Below are 16,716 nucleotides of genomic sequence, written 5' to 3' on the forward strand. Positions count from 1 at the left end.
CAGGGCGCGATCCCGGAGACCCGGGATCGAATCCCACGTCGGGTTCCCGGTGCATGGAGCCTGCTTCTCCCTCTGCCTGTGTCTCTGCCTCTCTCTCTCTCTCTCTCTCTCTCTCTCTCTGTGACTATCATAAATAAATTTAAAAAAATTAAAAAAAAAAAAAAAGAAATTATTTTTAAAAAACAACAAAAAAAAAACCTTTAAAAAAGTTGTAATATAAAAACAGGCAAATTCCTAGTTCTGAATTGCTGTGTGGGGACCCCTGGGTGGCTCAGGGGTTAAGTGCCTGCCTTTGGCCCAGGGCGTGATCCTGGAGTCCGGGGATGGAGTCCCACGTCAGGCTCCCTGCATGGAGCCTGCTTCTCCCTCTGCCTGTGTCTCTGCCTCTCTCTCTCTCTCTCTCTCACACATGAATAAATAAATAAAATCTAAAAAAAAAAAAATTGCTGTGTGTTTAATCCTTATTCTACCACATTAATTATGAAGTCAATTATTTATTTCATTCATTTAAAATACAGTAATTGAAGGTCCTCGACATGCAAAGCAATAATATATTATTAAGGTTAGGGGAAAGCCTAAAGGATTTATTGATGCATATCCTATCTCAGGGAATCCTACAATAAAAATTAAGGAAAAACAAGGAAATCAAATCAAAGACTTAAATTTCTTCCCCTACCTAAAGCAGGACCATACTTACTAGAAAACAAGGTTGACTTTTAAAAAAATGCTTCTAAGAAGGAGATGCTCCCTCAACCATTGAGCATAAAAGGATAAAAACTCTTATCAGAACAGCCTATCCTCCCCCCCACTCCCCGCCACGAAAAAACAACTGGTTAGAACCATAATCCGTATGGCTTCAGAGCTGAACAGTTATCGCTGTGTCTCCCAGGGTCTCTTCCCTCTCCTCTTACAGGTAGGATCACATATTCTTTACAACTTCTGTTTGTGGTTCTCTTTGGGTCCCGCTGCAGGTCCCCCTTAGCTCATGGAACCAAGAAACAGTGGTTTATAACAGGCTGATTATCATCACGCTTGTTCAAGATATACAAGACAACCACCTGTGTCTCTATTAACCCCCCTGTTCTCAATGGCACTTTCAAATGAGGATAGGCAAGGCAAGGGGTAGGTGATATAGAAGCAGCCACAATATTTTTCTCAGATTTCTTTTATTCCACACACGTTTGCTGACCAGTGTCTATCATGGCCCGTGCAACGTGCAAGGGCATCGAAAATATGTCTCTATTCCCAAGGAACTTACTATTTATCTATGAAGGGAAAGAAATTCTCAAAACTACAGTTCTTCCTGTAGGCTTGGCCAAGGCTTTGTTAAGCCTGAATTGCAGATCCATTTCCTTTGCCTAATCTGCTTCCTAACGTCCTCTCTTAACAGGTGTTGATCCCTAACAAACATCCTGGAAGCCAAACTATTTCTCAGCATCAGCTTCAGAAGGCCCCACCCTGAGACATGGAGCAAGAGGAAAGTATGGCATTCCAGTGACCAGACTACCCATCACTAGCTGAATCTACGAGGAGGAAATGCTATAAAGCCTTTGTTGTACTAGATCCCTGGTTGATTACCACAATTTCCAATTCCTGGTGCAGTCATCAGGATTAAGAAATTATCATAGAAGCTAGTCACTCAAACATAGACTTCATAGTCACTATTTAGCCTTCAGAATATTTATTATTATCTTACCGGAGAACTCAAGACGGTAATTTCTCGGTGGTAACTTGAATCATCTGATCTTGACTGTGGGACTCTGGAGCAGTTTTGAGAGTTAAGCATTTAAGTGTTAATCATCCGAGATTCAGATAAATGGCTTCAGCTCTAAAGGAAAGCAAAATACAAGGTTTACACATATGTTTTTAAGTACGTTTGTATTGCTCATCTCTATCTGCACTTCTGAATATATTATATAGCAGTGTCACCTAGTGCTGCCAGTTATCTTTCAATTATGTTGCATTATTTTTTAATCTTTATTACGAAAAAATTCAAACTAATGCAAAATTATGGAGAATAGTATAATTATGCCCACCATTATTAACTCTTAGCAAATCATGTTTCATTAATATCTCCACCCACTCCTTAACCCTTATCCTACCACTCTGGTATCCTGGAGCAAATTCCTAACATTATACCATTGCATCTGGAGATAATTCTGTATGTATCTCTTTAAGACGTAGATGGACTTTTTAAACATAAGCCAATAACATTCTAATATCTACAATTAACTAATAACTTACAATACCAAATACCAATCAGTGCTCAAATTTCCCCAACTTTATCAAAAGTGGTTTGTTTGCTTTTTTTTTAAGTTTGTTCTAATCCAGATCTAAATAAAAAACCCATACAGGCAATTGTCACTGGGTCTCTTAAATCTCTTTTAATCTATGATTTCCCCCCTTCCTTCCTTCCCTTTGCAGTGATAAATAATGCTTTTATGAGCCAATGACTGAACTAACATGTCAATACCTTCATTGTGCAATAGCACATTTAATATATTTTTATTTTATTCATGAAAATAAACAGATTTGCTGAATAGCTCATATATCCACAAGGCCTAATATTTATCTCATCCACAGAAAAGTTATGAGATACATACTTTTCAAAGTCCAGTTCTATTAACTGATGGAGTCATGGATTATGAATTACTGTACCACATCTAGAATGACTGGATGGTTACTAAGAATGAAACTAATGACCACAGAGAGTTATCCTTTTACTATATATAATAACTCATATAATTGTGCACATTCCATGTTTTTATTACCATTAGAAATCTTGGCATTTTTCAATAGTTAAATAGGCCACATCTTAAATCTGGCATTGAAAATTCAAAATAACTTCATTTGAAATTATAACTGGTTTCTTACTATTTTTTTTGTTTGTTTAGTGAATTTAATCCCCAACCCAAGAGAAAGGACTAACTACTCTGAAATATTAATTCTGTACTTAACCTTAATTCAAAGTTCCCTTAGCCAACTTAGAAAAATATGATATTCCATTTGTTGACAGGCATAACTGATTAAATCATGATTAAAACCAAATCTTTAAAGTCAAAGAACTGGTTAAGACAAATAAAATACTAATTCATATGCACTTATTCATAATCAATATCACTCAGATTTACTGGAATTTTTGACTGCCCTGCCAAAAATTTCTGAATCTGTAAACAAAAGGATATCTACAATTCTGCCATAATTCTTGACACTTTTTTATCCTCTTAGGTTCATGGAATCATTTCTCCCTCAAAGTAAATAAAGCTTATATGACAAACTGCATATCTTTTCTGTCTATAGTGAATAGTACAGTCCCGCAAGATTCTTTTTTTTTATGATAGGCACACAGTGAGAGAGAGAGAGGCAGAGTCACAGGCAGAGGGAGAAGCAGGCTCCATGCACCAGGAGCCCGACATGGGATTCGATCCCGGGTCCCCAGGATCCCGCCCTGGGCCAAAGGCAGGAACCAAACCGCTGCGCCACCCAGGGATTCCCCCCCGCCCCGCAGCAAGATTCTATACTTAATGAAATTTAAACTTTCACTTCATCTTCTAAGACAAATCATAAAACCAATTATTACTAGAGTACAAAGCAGTTTCAGGAATACTACAACTTCAAAGAAGGCTGATTTGTACCAGCATGCCCAGGTCTTTCGTTTTGCTTCACTTTTGAATAAGGTTCTTGTTCAGACATAGCAAGAGCTAATGCATACTTTTTGTAAAAATGTGTTTTCTCTACTTGTAACCACATTGTCAGAGCACTGCACCATTTTAAGACTTCCCAATGTTTGTCTAGAATTTTCAATACCTCTCCTTAATAGATACATAACTTTCCTGTTTCCAACTTTCACTTTTGATAAAATAAACATAGGTCTTTTGTTACCCTGGGAAATAGTTGGTTTATACCTCTCTGGCCTTAATTTTGGGCTAAAATCATTTTTAGCAGGGGTAGGTTTTATTGTTTTTGGTTTGGTTTGAGGTTTCTTTCTGCATGTTGATTGTTTTTTCCATCTTGTGTCCATATATATTACTTAACATGGGACTCATTTTAATTGTCCTTTCACTTGATTAATTTGGAGAACATTTTATCTGCAAAAGTAATTTCTATTACTACTTTGTTAATACTACTTTTGACATGGTTATGGTCAAACAGGTTAGGTAACTGTAGTCATAGTGTACACGTAATCAATATAGTTTCCAATCAAACATAGTTTATTTTAAAAGAAAAAAGTCATATAAACAAGTGTTACTTGCAGAGGTCAGTCAGTATTTGACAACACTGAAGAAACTGTAAATAGCCAAATGGCACAAAATTTGAAGGAGCAAGGCTTTAAACCTGCAGCAAGAAAAATGGTCTACAAGCTTCCATGTGCAATAAATAAAGAGAACAGTGACCCAGCTCTGGTGCTTGGGAGGATCTCAGGTCAAATGAGGTCCTCCAAGGACAGCCTTGTTTCACTTCAGTCCAAAAGTAAAAGAGAAAGTTGAATGGTTGTTCAGATAGCATGTTAACCTCACTTCCTCTCTGAACAGAATTACTAGAATTGTAAAGAACAGAAATATACAAATTTAATGTATCTTAGTTGTGGTAAGACACTTGAAGTATGTGTCTCTGATATACAATGATTCAGAAAATAATCTCAAGCAAACAGAGCAAAAATTAAGAGCAAATGAATCTCCGTGATGTTCATTATAATTTTCTTAATATTTGTCTGTATACTTCATAATTTGAAAAGGAGAACAAGGCAGTTTTGGTGTCTAGCACAAAGCAGATTTGAACTCAACATAAAGAATAACTTAATTATATAACTGATGCAAATTATTCTGCTTCATAAAGAAATGAAGTCCCTGCTTACTGTGATTTTAAGGAAAAGGCTATTAGAAAAGGTCAAAGAAATGGTTATTCCACTGGGTAAAAAGATTAGGCTAAGTTACTTCAAAGATTCCAACTCAAAACTAAATTTGACTTCCAGATGTTTTTATACTTACATAGTTGACCCCTGAACAACATGGAGGTTAAGGGTGCTGACCTCCACACACTCAAAAATCTGCTTATAATCGGGTTCCCCAAAATTAAACTACTAAGAGCTTACTGTTGACTGGAAGCCTTACCGATAACAGTTGATTAACACATACTTTGTATGTTATATGTATTATAGACTGAATTCTTATAAGAAGGAGAAAAATGTTAAATCATAAGAAAGAATACATTTACAGTACTGTACATTTATTCACAAAAATCCATCATTCAGTTGACCCGCACACTTCAAACCTGTGATGTTCAAGGGTCAACTGTATATGAATACTAAAATATGTAGTTGCTAGAAATTCATCACATTTCAACCAAAGAAAGAAACCAGATTGCAAGATATGTAATCTATGAGGGCAAATTCCTGCCCTTCTATTAAAATTATTCTGGGAATCTCATAAAGCCTCTTAAAATGATGCAAAAGACCAAAATGATTCAAATGTTCTGACAGCCTTTTAGAATAAGGATGTGATCGTTTTCAAATAAATTTAGAATAATCACAGTTCCTATTCACAGTAGCAAAATAATTATGGAAAATATAAAAATCTAGTAATTTTTTTAATTTGCCAAAAATTTTATAAAGTATGAAAAATCTATTCACATATATCAAGTGCAGGCAGCAAACAATTATTCAGATATCTTTTATTTCTGACTGGTAAAAATCATTAATATAAAAAACTTATAATCATCCCCTTAATTAACAAAGAAAACTGATGATTCACAAAATCTACAGCTTCCATCACAGTTCAATTTTTAGAAATTCACTTTTCCTCTTATTTTAGAAATGCTATCATTTTTACAATTTTTAAAGCGGGCTTGCATTTTACTCTCCTGTCATTTTTTTTAACCTTCTCCCAAATTTCAACTTTAAAGAGCACACAAACTTATTAAACAGACTATTATAATCACAGATTATGCTATATCACCTGCTAAAAAATGCTGTATAATGGCACTGAGCTAAAATAGGGCTTCAATGCAAAAAAAAAAAAAAAAAAATCTAAATTTCTTGCTGATAAAGCAACGTTCTCTGCAGGTAAATCTGTCAAAATTTTGTTGATTTTACATTTTTAGCCAGAATAGCAACTGTTATCATACTACTTGATCTAATGAAAACAACTGGCAAAATTTTCCATTCAAAAATTTAAGGGGAAGTTTTGTTACAAAGGTTTCATTCATTGAGTCAAACGAAAATAGTACCAGAGCACAACATTTTCTAAAATACCAATGAATGAATATGTATGGTTTAGAATAATTTTCCTATTACATTTCCATGTTGGCATAGGAAAAAAAAAAAAGTAACTCAATCACAAAATTATTGTACAACTGTTGTATCTACTCATCTAAATTTAAACACCAAGAGAAAATTTTTAAATAAATGTAGACGCGACCAGTGAGACATCAACCTCACTAAATCTGGAATGTATTCCAATCTCTAATTTCTACAAATCTATTACTGTACCCATGCCATACATAAATGTACAGAAATCATATACTCAACAAATACTGATTAAGCAGACCTACATGTCAGGAAAAGAGACAGAGAAGTGAATAAAACAGACAAAAATCCTGACCTCATGAGGCTTATCCTCTATTAGGAGGTTGAGTTTTTTGGAGTCATTCCTTTGAGAATCTGAAAACTGCTGAAGGCCTCTCCTTCCAAAATGCACATATATACCTAATTTTGCAATGTATGAACCTTTCTAATCCAATCATTAATCATGGGTTAAGAACTCCTGATGAAAATCCTCCTTGTGTTTATTTTCTATTTCTGCCATTTATAGTAGTTTCATAATTTTACTATTCATAGTAAAAAATAATATTTTTCTCCATTAAAATACTTATGGCCTTCAAATTTCAATATTTTTTTTTATTTAATCCAACTGTACCTCTCACAGATTTCTAGGCTGTCAGATTACCTTTTATCAATATTGGTCTTTCTAGAAAATTCGATTTGGTAGCTTCACTGGGAAATTTTCTGATTTCATTAATTATTCTCTGGACCCCCTTAAGTTAAAATCTCCCTCCCCCTGCCCAAATTATCTGTTAGTCTTTGAAGCAAGGTTGCCTACAGAGTGTCTGATAGAAGATATGCTCAAGAGAAACCACACCAGATGAAACTAGAAGATATTATGCTAAGCGAAACAAGTCAATCAGAAAAAGACAATTATTGTATGATCTCACTCATATGTGGAATTTAAGGAACAAAACAGAGGATCATAGGGGAAGAGAGGAAAAACTAAAACAAAACAAAACCAGATAGGGAGACAAACCATAGAAGACTCTTAAAATCAAAAAAAGAAGACTCTTAATCATAGGAAACAAACTGAGGATCACTGGAGGGGAGGAGGGGGTTGGGGGTAACTGGGTGATGGACATTAAGGAGGGCACGTGATGCAATGAGCACTGGGTGTTCTATAAGAATCACTGACCTCTACCTCTGAAACCAATAATGTTATATGTTAATTAACTAAATTTAAACATAAATAAATAAATGGAAAAAAATAAAATTAAAACAAAAACACAGAAAACAGAGAAACCACAATTAAAATTTAATCCTTTAAGAGAAACTATCAACTAATTAACCAGAAATTTTTTTGCTTTGGCTTATCACAAAAAGAGTGACTTAGGAAAAAAAAGGGGAAAAACAAAGGGGGGGGGGATGTCCTTTTTACTTAAAAATGCAACATCTAAAACACTTTCTAGGGTCATTACAATCTCTAATCAATGTGCTATGCCTTTTACGTGTATAATTTTTAAAATTATACAATGGAATTTGCAACTAAGTATGACCCTGAGGTCCTATCGGGTAAAATATCAAAGATATTGGATGCAAATTTGATATGAATATTTTGTACATTTTCAAATTATTTTAGTTTTCAAATAAAAAGGTTGCTGAGCTAATCCAAGTTTTAAATTGTTCAGAAAAATGAAAAGTAAATGGCTGCAAAGTTATAAAAGTAAATGGTCACCATATAAACCCAGTCTGTCTCTCCTTTTTTTCTCTGTTTATGGTCACCAACAGACTTAAGAAGTCTGACTGTTACAAGAGCAACTATGAAAGTACAAATTCTCCTGATGTTTAGATGATCTATTTCTCCCAAATTTATAGCCCCAAAACAAGTTTAAGGAGTGATCATTTGTCATCTGCAATCTCACGATTTGTATCAAAAGCTTTTAAAATGTTTTATATTCTTTGATCCAAGAATTCTACTTCTAAGACCTTTCTTCTAGGAAGATAATCATAAGTATATATACAGATTTATTTGCAAAGATGTTCACTGTACCATTATTTCTATGAGCAGAATGCTGCAGAGGCGGCACAGAACAAACCCAAAGCACCAGCTGAAAACAACCACAGCATATTCATAAAATAAAGCATTATCCGTCGGTTAAAAATACTTTCTAATACTACGTCACAATAGTCACCATATATCTTAAAGTTAAAAGTAAAACAGAACAGTATTTATAGTATCTTTCCAACAGTTGGGAGTTAAAGTACATTTAGAAGCAAAGAATATGGTTGCCTGGCTTTCTCAGAGCAACGTGTGACTCTTGATCTCAGGGTCTTGAGTTCAAGCCCATGGCGGGTGTAGAGATTACCACAAAAAATAAATACTTAAAAAAAAAAAGGAAGCAAACAATAAACGTAGAAGGATAGAATCAAATTGTCAAGGGACTCAATCTCTCCGTGTCCCCATTGCCTTATCTACAAAATAAGGACAATAAAACCTCTTACACCTATTAAGAGAATTAAGTATAAAAGACAAAAAATGTTTAAATAGTGACTGACACATAGTAACTACTCAATAAATGTTTACTATTAACTTACATCACATATTCTGACCGATGTGTAACATTTTCAAAGAAAGTAATAAAGCAGTAAAAAATCAGTCATAATTCTAACACCTAGAGAGAGCTGCTACTAATTCATATTAATATCTGAGTTAATTTCTTTCAGGTCTCTCAATATGTACTAGATGTTTTATAAAATTGGTGTCACATTGAATCATTTCTAGCAACTACAAAATATATTTTATAAACGTGTACTTTTATCATTTCACTATTTATCATTTCACTATTAATATTGCACTAAATACCTTAATTGGCAGTCTTTATACACATCTTTTAAATTCCCCCAAGAAAAAAATCTAGAACAGAATCTCTATCTCAAATGGTCTGAAATACACTTGGCTTCATTTTTCTACCGACCTGTATGTAAAAATGCTGATTTCTCCTTTTTCTCCAGGGGGCACTTAAAAGATATTAATTTGCTTTTTCACTATAACTTCTGTATTGTTTTTTGGTACAACTGCTTATCAGGTATTTCACTTTTTTTCATTTAGTCCATGTAAAGGACCTTACAACAACCCCCCCTTTTTTTTAAGATTTCATTTATTTATTTGCAAGTGAGAGAGAGTGGGCACAGAGGGAGAGAGAGAACAAAGGGGAGAAGCAGACTCCCCGCTGAGCAGGGAGCCTAATGCAGACTCAACCCCAGGACCCTAGGATCACCATCTGAGCCAAAGGCAAAATGCTTAACCTACTGAACCATCCAGGTGCTCTCACTTTCCTTTTATTTCACTCTAACATTCCAAACACAATTTGAATATTCAGAACTTCAGTAAATTCCCCAAAAGCTGCAAATTCTATCCTATAGGTCTAGAAATGAAGTCCTAGTCTTTCAGAAACACATCCTGAAATATTTACGGATGCTGTTTCAAGACCAACGGATTCCCTCAAACTACCTGGGAACTGGAGAAAGGAAGTGGGTAGAAGTAACAAAGAGTTGATAAATGTTGAAGCTGAGGATGGGTACATGAATATTCATTCCACTATATCCCGTTTAATTATTTTTTTTAATTATCTTTGGTGGGAGAAATTGTTTTTATATCTTTAAAAGATATAATTATTAAAATCTATAAAACAATTATAGGTTTAGCTTACACTATAGATCCAGAATGATTATAAAAACAGAAAAAAAAAAAGACCAAACAAATTTAAGCCAAATTCGAAAGTGAAGTAAACAACTACAGTATTTAGAATCTCTCAATTATACTTGCCAGTAATTCCCACAGATAAAAACATACTACAATGCCTTTTTCCAAACCATGGCTTCAGCATACCATGCTGATTCTCCAAAACAATATTAGTATTTATATTGTGCATTACAAGAATACAATTATGCCTCTGTATGTGCCCACATGAATATTTGATAAGTAGTTTTATTATGTACTAGTATTAAATAATCCAAATTCTCTTGGTGCTTAAATCACATCCTGGTACCATGTTAGGCACGTCGTAAACAACACTTACAGATTAACAGATCCACCAAAATGTGTTTTATACCCAGAAGCAGGGTAATTAAAAAAAAAACTACCTTACCATATGTCTTTTATTCAGATTAACTGTGGTAAAATATCACCTGTGTATGTTTCTACCTGTATAGAAAACAGTTTATCTTGACGTCAGGTCATGATAACAAGAGAGCACTGCAAAAAGAGTAAGTCACATATCGAGGGATAAGAGTATCAGTGGTTGCTCCCCAGGTATAAAACAAGGGTGAAATGGACAGGTTAGAAAGATGTTTCCCAACTCTTCACTGTAGTAAAAAAAAAAAACAAAAAAACAAACACCATTGTATATAAATGTACTTATAATACATTTTATATAACAACTCAGTATATATGTGTGTGAATGTATATATATACACACCCACATGATACTCCTGAAATAATAATCTGCAATACACTTTGATATGTCTCCAAACTATTTTTAAAAAGTGTTATATTCTAGTCACTACCCACTAAAACAATTTCTTGAGTTCCTAGTTTTATATCCCTGGACTTAAAAGAAGGCCTGCATCTCCTCCTGCTTACTAACAAAGAAGAATGAAGAAAGTACTTGACCAGTCATCTGATTAAGTGATTGTCACCCAATCATCTGCTTGTTTGAACTCTTCTCTCCCCTGCACAGAAAATGACACTATTACATGTCTGGAAGGATGAGGAAGTGGGGAACAGAAGATACTAAAGTGGGTTGGAATCAGAAGACTGCTGCTTGCACACATGCATGCATACATACATATATCCAAGAGAAAATAATCTCTTAAATTTCTCCCTGTTCTAAAGTTTTGTGGTTCTAAGAACTGGCTCTGAGAGTATGAGTCCCTAAAGGGTAACAAATTCATCTTACATCTTACAAAGGGTAAGAATACATCATTACATCTCCCACAGTGCCTAGCAAATGGACTTTCATAAAAATAATAAAGCACTAAATAAAAATTAAATTCTACTAATATGCAAACTAGCATATTTCTGTCATTAAATGTATGTTGTTGACACACTATTAAGTATAAAAATCAATGCTACTGTATATATTATTTGGAAGCTCATAAGCATAAAAATATTAAAATATATATTGTATATATATGAATGTATGTGTCTGTATATATATATATCTATGTCACCAAGCAAATACTATTGTTACATTGTCCAAAATGGTATAAAACACTGTAAAATTATCCTAAAACTCACAATCAACTTAAACACTTTTAGTTTTAATCATACCTTTTTCTCTCCCTGCTTAATGATATTATTAATTAATTAGCAAAATATAGGCCCTGTACAAACAACAAATAACAGCAGACAACTGGTCAATATAAAACTTTCATAATTCAACCATGATTTATAGTATTCCAAAGTTCACGAGTTCTTGGTTCAAATGGTCTCCTCTGCTTTTGTCTTAGAAGTTTTCTCCAAAAAAAATTGCAATGACATCAAAGTTTTTGCCTATATACATTAACTTTCAATAAATTATTATAGTTTAACTGAAGGGGGAGAGGTTTAAAAGGAGCCTACCTAAAGAATTTCCAATTTTAAATCCCAATAAAGCCTTTTATAGGGGCACCTAGGTGGCTCAGTCGGGTAAGTGGCCAACTCCTGATTTCAGTTCAGATCATGATCTCGGGGTCCTGGGATCAAGCACGGCATGGCTCCGTGTTCAATGGGGACTTGTGGTTCTCTCTCCCCCTCTCCCTCTACCCTTCGTTCCACTCATTTGAGGACTCTTTGTAAAAAATCTTAAAAAAAAAAAAAAAACTTTTATAAATAAGGACAATAAAGCCAATACTTATACTTTTTTATAGGATATTATAAAATGCCATGAGATGCAATAAAAGACCTCTTTCTTATGACAACCTGAATATTATAACTTTTGTTTTCTTTCCATAAGATTCACCTAAAAATTCCTATTACTTTGAGATTCTGAATTATTTGGGAAAAAAAAAAAAGAAGCTTGCCAACATAATTTCTGATTTTCAAATGAGGAAAAGGTTTACAAATATGTTTTCATTACTAAAATAATCAAGTATTTTTTAAAAAGAGGTATTTATTTGAGACAGAGAGAGAGAGTGCACAAGCAGGAGGGGCAGAGGGAGACAGAATCTCAAGCAGACTCTGTGCTAAGCACAGACGCAGACCTCACAACCCTGAGATCACAACCTGAGCTGAAACCAAGAGTTGGACACTTAACTGACTGAGGCACCCAGTTGCCCCTAAAAGAATAATACATGTTAATGAGCAAATCCACATTTCCAGTTCTGGTTGACATTTCTCACCTTTTCCCAGATTTCTAAATTTTAATTACCACTAATTAAAATTAAACATACCTTGAAAAAGCTTCATGGAGAAGGATTTGAAATGTCCCTTGAAAGAAATAAAGAAAATAGAGAATTTGCACTGGCAGACAAGAAGGAAATAAAAATGTGAACGATGGGAGTCATACAGGATACAGGAGGGGATTAGCTTCTCTAGAAGATTTTCATTAAAGAAATGTTAGAGATGGGGCACGTGGGTGGCTCCGTCAGTTAAACGTATGCCTTCTGCTCAGGTCATGATCCTGGGTCCTGGGATTGAACCCTGCATCAGGCTTCCTGCTCAGTAGAGTCTTTTCTTTTCTTTTTTCTTTTCTTTTCTTTTCTTTCTTTTTCTCTCTCTTTCTCTCTTTCTCTCTCTTCCTTTCTTTCTTTCTCTTTCTTTCTCTTTCCCTCTCCTCTCCCTCCCACCCCTTCCTCACTGGCTCTCTCAAATAAATACAATCTTAAAAAAAAAAAAAAGAATTGTTAGAGATAACATCCAACAATATTAATGGACCAGTTAAAAAAGAGTCTCCACAAGCCATGGGGAGACATGCACTTAGCAGTGTCTAATGGTCAACCCCAAGCTCCCAGAATCTGCACTAAGTTCTACCTACACAGACACAACCACCGCCAGCCAGGAGCTTACAGACCGGCCAAAAGAGAGACATGTGTGATGAAAAGTTTCAGGTGCTTTGAGAAAAGTTGCCTAACTATGTTCAAGCTACCATCAGGTACAAACAAGGGAGACAATCATCAATTTACAAAGAAGAACAGGAAAGACCTCGCCAAGAAAGTGGGGCTCACTGCCTCTCTTGCCAGAAGACTCACCAAATCGACAATGTACAACTAGATACACAGCTTTTTTACACTCTCTTTGAGGAACTGGCTAGCTGTTGATAAAAACAAAAACCCAACCATTTAAGTAATATATGAAGGCTCAAAAAAACATATCTATTTCACTGTAGGCCTGTGAGCCATAATGTCCCAGTGTGACAGGCTCCAATGCCGGGTGCTACCCCACACTATCCTAGTTACACAACGGGGCCTGGCTTTATCCCAGAAATGGTTATCTTGAGGACGCCTCCTCCCCATGTTTATGAAAGGAAGTATTGTGTAGGGTAAGGTCTACACCAATTGACAGCTCCTCTCGCTCTAGAAATTTATAAAAGATAATAAGCAATGTATTCAAATCAAAATCCTCTGTATGGAAAATAACACATTTCAAAGTTAGTATCAAAACAACATTCCAAATGAGTTTGGTCACTATGGATGACCATATAGAACATGCCACAAAGCTTAATCCTTCACATTCCAGTACACCCAGTAACTCTAAAAGGACTTTGCACAATAAAGTCCAAAACCCCACCCTACTCACCAATAGGCTTTATTCTTCACAGCAGTTAAGTCAGTCTAAACAAATTACAAATATAGGAGGGTAGAATTCAGAATTGGTTCACTGTACCCAAAGAAATGGTGCCCTAGAAATCCAAATTAAGTAGCCAATAATAATAACAACCACCACCACTAATTACTGAGGGCCTACCACTCATAAGGAACTAGGTTAGGTGCTTAACACACATTACTTCATTTTAACCCAAACAAAACCATGATTTCTATAAATGTTCAGGTTGGCAGCTATGGAAACTGACAAAGCTACTAAATGAACTAAGAATACTGCTCTTCTGGACTCTTATATTTTTAAAGAATAAGCTGTTATATAGAGTTCCATGCAACAAAATTCTCAAATTAAAATATAATTATGATTTCAATATTTTTATACTGATTCTGAACCTCAGAACAAAAGTGAGAGACCTCTCAAAAAAGAGTTAAGCATAGTTAGGTAAATTGTGTGTGAATTATTTCATAAAGAATAAATCTGCCTTATCAAAAGTAAAAAAGAAAAAATGGAGGGAGGACTGTAGTGGTAGGAAGGGTCATTAGGAAGAGAAATCAGGTGTTCCCTAAGATAGCCTGATATAAAGGACTCATCCTTCTAGCCTCCCTGTGCCCCCAGAGATGCCCTGTGGGTGCCTTGTCCTTCAAATTCAGGGTCTTTTTGAAGTATCAGGAATAAGAAGCAATGTGACCATCCCAATCTGGTAAAACAAGCCACAGTGGGTTGCTCACAGGTTAGTGAGAAGCACTGGGACCAAACTGTTCCTGAAGCCATGTCTCTGGGCCTCCTTGGTGCCCCTGCCTAACATCTCTGACCTATGTCCCTATTCTGGCTGATATCGCCTGGACTGCTGCAGATGAAGAGGAGACATATGCCCTGGTCAGGAGTGACATATGATCCCTGAGGCATACCTGGAAGTCTAGATTGTCATGAACTACACTGCCTCCATGCCCAACCTGCATGGGTCCAAAGAGAGGCTTTTGACCTTAATAAAGCCAGCCGTGTCAGTGTCCTAAGCAACACCACAGAGCTGCAAGATGAGCTGAGCCACTTGCACAGCCCAAAATGCTGAGATAGTGGCAGTTTGTAGAGCTGTGGGTTCATTAACAACAGATTTCTTATCTCCAGGAAGTTTAAATGCCTCTTCTCCCTTTCCTTGTTTTAGGATCCTCAACCCACTGTACAACTTCCCTTGTCATTAGTGACATCACCAAGGAGACCAAGATAGAGGTCCCTGAACTTCCATCAGTCCCCTTGCTTTGTTCTGCTAGCCCTGAATGATGCAAACTAGAACACAAGGCTCCCTGCAGCTCATGTGAAGTCATCTGTGTCTCTTTGTCCAAGGCCAGCAGCTTTACAGATATGATGAGGATCCTGAAGGACTTTCACCAGATGGAACAGAGCCCAGATCTAGGTCTTATAAAAACCTTGGAAGAAAAAAAAACCCATAATGATAACAGAGACAAGTAATTTACCTGATAAAGAGTTCAAAGTAATGGTCATAAAGATCCTTACCAAACGGAGAAAACAGAGAAAAGAACAGATGAACACAGCAGAACTCCAACAAAGAGATGGAAAACATATGGACACACTAAACAGAAGTCACAGAGCTGATGAACACTATAAGTGAACTGAAAAATACACTAGAGGGGTTCACCAACAGACTAGATAACACAGAAGAAAGGATAAGTGAACTCAAAGACAAAGCAGTAGAACTCCCCCAATCAGAGTGCAAGTAGACAAAAAAAATAAAAAGGAGGGGGGGGGAGAGATAGTTTAAGGGACTTATGGGACAACATCAAATTGACTAACGTTCTCATTATAGGGCTCCCAGAAGAAAAGAGGGTCAGGAATCTCATTTGAAAAAAGAATGGATGAAAACTTCCCTAACCTGGGGAAGGAAACAGACATCCAGATCCAGGAAGCCCAGAGAGTTCCAAACAAGATGACCCCAAGGAGACCCTAAAAGCAGCAAGAGAAAAATAACTTGTTTTGTAAAAGGGAACCTCTATGAGGCTATCAATACTTCTTTCGGCAGACAGTTTGCGGGCCAGAAGGGAGTGACACAATATAGTCAAAATGTTGAAAAGAAGAAAATTTTCAACCAAGCAAAGTTATTATTCAGAATTAAAGAGACCATTTTCCAGATAAGCACAGGCCAAAGGAGTTTATCACCACTAAATCAGCTTTACTAGAAACATTCAAATGACCCCTTTAAGCTGAAAAGAAAGAGGGCTAATTCAGTAATAGGAACACATATCAAAGAGTAAATCTCACTGGAAAGATAAGTACAATAATAAAAATAATGGATTCATCACCTATTATTAAGATTAAAAAGACAAAAGTAGTAAAATAACTATGATTATAATAATTAGTTAAGGGATACACAAGATAAAAAGATGCAGGTTCTTCTGGTGCATGACCACCCACTGCCATGGGCTGCTTTCCACTGCCTGAGTTGAGTGCCTTGTCCAGAGTCAGGGTCTTAGGTCCAGCCTCCTATGGGGTGCACAGCACATGGTTTCCAGATGCCTACAGGAAGGAGCTCTTTGACAAGGCCAACAAGCCACACTTCTTACACAGCCTGACCCTGTTGGGGGTGTCCCATTTACTGCTAGCCTCTGGAACCACCTTATTCTGTACCAGCTTTTAATAC

At 35.8% G+C, this 16,716-nt stretch overlaps 1 protein-coding gene and 1 pseudogene across 6 annotated transcripts in view; one reads left to right on the plus strand and one right to left on the minus strand.

Moving 5' to 3' along the window:
* Nucleotides 1-16,716, minus strand: part of FRYL (FRY like transcription coactivator) — a 256,517-nt gene that overhangs the window by 189,044 nt on the left and 50,757 nt on the right. For 5 of the 6 annotated variants that reach the window (XM_072774992.1, XM_072774988.1, XM_072774989.1 and 2 more), the window contains one exon: nt 1,697-1,828. The gene's annotated coding sequence lies outside the window, so the exon portion shown is untranslated. Of the gene's footprint in view, nt 1-1,696; nt 1,830-16,716 lie in introns of those variants that run through there. The other variant, XM_072774985.1, reaches the window with a different exon arrangement.
* Nucleotides 14,681-15,530, plus strand: LOC140603545 (mitochondrial fission regulator 1-like pseudogene; annotated as a pseudogene).

Source organism: Canis lupus, chromosome 14 (assembly GCF_048164855.1).
Source record: "Canis lupus baileyi chromosome 14, mCanLup2.hap1, whole genome shotgun sequence".
Classification (NCBI taxonomy): domain Eukaryota; kingdom Metazoa; phylum Chordata; class Mammalia; order Carnivora; family Canidae; genus Canis; species Canis lupus.